Raw genomic sequence first — 4,115 nt, forward strand, 5'->3', positions numbered from 1 at the left:
TGCATAATCTCATATTATACAAAAACAAAAAGTTTATTTATCCTGAGTAAGCCCGAAAAATTTCAGCTCAATTTTCAAAAACTATAATCACTCACATTAATACAATTGTTTTCCTAAATTAAATGTGCAACCAACTATGACAATCTATCTGTATCATCCTACAATGACAGTCTTTTAGATTTGCAGTTCTATATAGTTATGTTTGGTTTTGAGAATAGGATAAGACAAAAAGATACTGAGAAGAAGACATAAAAAATAGAGACAAAATTTAGAGTTTTTATATTTTGTTTGGGGATAAAATAAAATAAATTATAAAAATTTAATTTATTCTATTTTTTTATTTAAAAAGTTTGAAAACAAAAATATAATAATAAAAAATATAATTATAAAAAAATAAAAAATAAGTTGTGTCCTTTATTAGTATTTTTGTGTTCTTCCTATCAGAATAAACACAAAATATATTAATTTAATATTTCTGAACACAGTATCTCTATCCATATATCATCAAACACAATTTTATATTTCAATGTCCTATTCTTATAAACAAACACAACCTATGTTAAAAGAAGCTACACGTTGGTGCTTGGTACCCACAGCTCAACATTCATACCAGAGAATTTCCCAAGAATGAAATGAAAAATGTTATGCCGGCAGCTAGAGAATGCATAATAAAACTATAATGTATTAATTTTCCTTTTCAATAGCTAAGCATTTTGGGAGAAAATAAAAAATGAAAAATATTATATATGTTGATGTGTATTTTTGAAAAACAAATTCCAAACACACGAATCTCACCGGCAAGTGTACCGGGTCGCATCAAGTAATAAAACTCACGGGAGTGAGGTCGATCCCACAGGGATTGAAGGATTGAGCAATTTTTGTTTAGTGGTTGATTTAGTCAAGCAAATCAAGATTTGGTTGAGTGATTTGTAATTAACTGAAATTTAAATTGCATGAAAATTAAAAGGAGAGGGATAATTGCAGTAAAGTAAAGAGAACAGAAAATAAAAGTGCTGAATCTTAAAGAACAAGAAATTAAATGGCAGAAACTTAGAACGCAAGAAATGTAAATTGCAGAATCTTAAAATGTAAGAAATGTAAATTGCTTGAATTATAAAAGGAGTTGGGAATTGGGATTGCAGAAATTAAACACAGAAAAGTAAATTGCAACAAGCAGGGAAGTAAAAGATGAATTTAATTGCAGTAGATCTCAAACAGAAAATGTAAATTGCTTGAAGAAGCGTTCAACAGAGAAATCAAAAGGAAATTTCAGATCTCAGGACCCAAGAGACTAGATAACCAAGTCTAGATATCAATGCCTTCCTAGATCCAAATTCAAAATTCAATTGCAAGAAAAGTAAAGATCAAGCAGTAGAAGAAACACAACCAAATTCAATTTCCAACAGTTGCAGTAAAGTGAGACAGAGAGATCTCAAGGTGAGATTGAGACAGAATTTCCTCAATTCTTCAACCCAAGATTCAAGACAAGTGTAAATGAAATTGAAAACAAGAAAACTAAGAGGAAGAGAATTTGATTCTCCTTCCCCAAGACTCAGAATCTTCAAAATAACTTCTAACCCAAAAGCTCTCCCAAAATCACTCAGCAAAACTAAAAAGGAAAAGCTCCCCCAAAATCACTCAGCAAAACTAAAAAGGAAAAGCTCTATAAAAACTTAAATTCTAAGCTATTTATACACTCTCTCCAGGGTGTGTTTGTTGTGGCGCCAACGTTTGCCTAAAAGCTTGAGGTCAAACGTTGGCGCAAGCGGAAGTATACCCCTTCAGGCTGTTGTGGCGCCAACGTTTGCCTAAAAGCTTGAGGTCAAACGTTGGTGCAAGCTTTTGCTCCCTCCAGGGTGTATTTGTTGTGGCGCCAACGTTTGCCTAAAAGCTTGAGGTCAAACGTTGGTGCAAGCTTTTGCTCTTCTCCAGGGTGTATTTGTTGTGGCGCCAACGTTTGCCTAAAAGCTTGAGGTCAGACGTTGGCGCAAGCTTTTGCTCCATCCAGGGTGAATTCAACTCTTCCAAAAGTTTGAGGCAAGCTTTTGCTCAAGCTTTTTTGTTCTCTCTTGCTCCTTGCCATTTCTTCTTTCTTCAACCTTCTTCAAAGCTCTTTTCACCTATCATCAATCAACCAAGCACATCAAAGCTATGCTCAAAATCATGAGATTGTTATTCTTTCATAATATATGACAATTATAGCACAAAATCTCATGAAATTGTATTAATTTATCCATGGTTGATTGAATCAAAGGAAACATGAAATTCTACCCAATTGGCTTACTTATGGCTCAAGAAAGTGCATAAATTCAATTGAAAACAAAAGAAAAAGACTAGTGAAACTAGGCTAAGATGACTTGTCATCACAACACCAAACTTAAAGCTTGCTTGTCCCCAAGCAAGAAAAGAATTATTGAGAAGAAAGAATGAAATGGAAGAAGATGTTTATGCTAGCAGAGTATTATTGGTAGCTCATGGGATTCTTTGTAGATATGTAAATACTCACTTCTTATTGAAATTTAGGCTTAGAAAGTCTCCTCCAAGCATCAAGCAACACACTGCTATGACCTCTCATTATTCCTTTGCCCTTGATTATTATTTTTTTTCTATAAGCTTTAGTTCAGTGTCATGTGTAACAAGCTCTTTTTTTTCTTTTGTTCTGTTGCCACTTTTGGCTTTTTCTTTTCTCTTTTTGTTTTTCTTTTCAACCAAGGACTTTTATTTGATTGAGATTCATAGACAGTGAGCTACTTTCTACTTAAAAGGAGACAGTCTAGTTCTTTTATTCACTAAAAGTGAGCTATCATACAATCATACATTCATACCACCACTCACTATTATTGTATTTCCAACTAACAAGGAACTATCTTACTTCACATTCCAAACATTTCTTTTATTGAATTAAGGATGCAGGGGACAAAGCATGCATTTAGTTAGGTGAAAGTAAACACACAAGCACACACTTAGACTAGCTTATTTATTGCAAAAAAAAATGATTCTACTTGTACTAGATGAACACTTTAGCAAGACATAAATCAAAGCATTTCTCAACAGCAGAAGTTAAGTATAGATACAACCTATTGGTTTGCAGTTCTTTTGTCCTTCCTTCTGTTGTGCCCCTTTTGAGTTATGATGCATAATGTTCTCAAATGGTGGTTAGTTCCCTGCACAATTCTCAAAAGTTGCTTACTTCTCAAGCCCTTTGGTGACTGGTTAGTATGCATGAATTGAGTGTGGCTTTTGGATTTAATTTGGTGTGGGAACACCAAACTTAATTCCTTGCCACTGTCTCTAATGCAACAGGTTGTACATTTATGAATTCTTTTGGCCTTGCTAAAGGTTATGGAACCAAAACAAAAAAAGCAATTAACTGGTTGAATAATTTGTCTGATTGCTTGGAGCTAGCATTATGCAGGAGGTGAGAGTATGCTTTTAAATGAGATTTTGGTGGAACACCAAACTTAGAATCCTTCATTCTCTTTTAAATTTTTTTGGTGTGCAACACCAAACTTAGCTCATTGCAATACATACTTAATTATTCAACATTTTTATTGAAAAAGATATGAAAAGAAAACTACCTCAGGTTGGGTTGCCTTCCAACAAGCGCTTCTTTATTGTCATTAGCTTGACATTGATCCCCTTAGGGTGGTTGATGACTAAAATGTCGAAGCTTATCCCCCCTCACTGTAAGCCTTCTTTGTGTGCCTTGATGCTCAATTTCAATGTGCTCAAGAGAGAGTACTTGGTTAACAGTGTAGTGATCCTCAGTTCCCAGCTGTTGATATATTAATTGCACCTTGTCGCCTTTAGAGAGTCCTTTAGTTGGGATTTTTTTATTCTTCCACCCTTTGTGAGCCTTCTTCTTGTTTTTCTTCCTTTTTCTTGTTAACCTTTCTTCCTTGACAGTAGCTTTGGTTGTGGTACCTTCCTTCTTGTTTATCATCCTAATTCCTTTTTGAATTCCTTCTCCTCCTTGCACATGCTCATTCTTTTGCTCCCCTGTGTTGTTGGTTGCTTGCCTTGGAAAACAGTCGCTGACTACCTTGCTTCTTTCTTCACTAAATTGTGGTTCTGGAAACACTTTCAGGATAATGCTTTCCTCGTGCATCTTGAGA

The sequence above is a fragment of the Arachis ipaensis genome, chromosome B08, assembly GCF_000816755.2.
Source record: "Arachis ipaensis cultivar K30076 chromosome B08, Araip1.1, whole genome shotgun sequence".
NCBI classification, from domain to species: Eukaryota; Viridiplantae; Streptophyta; class Magnoliopsida; order Fabales; family Fabaceae; genus Arachis; species Arachis ipaensis.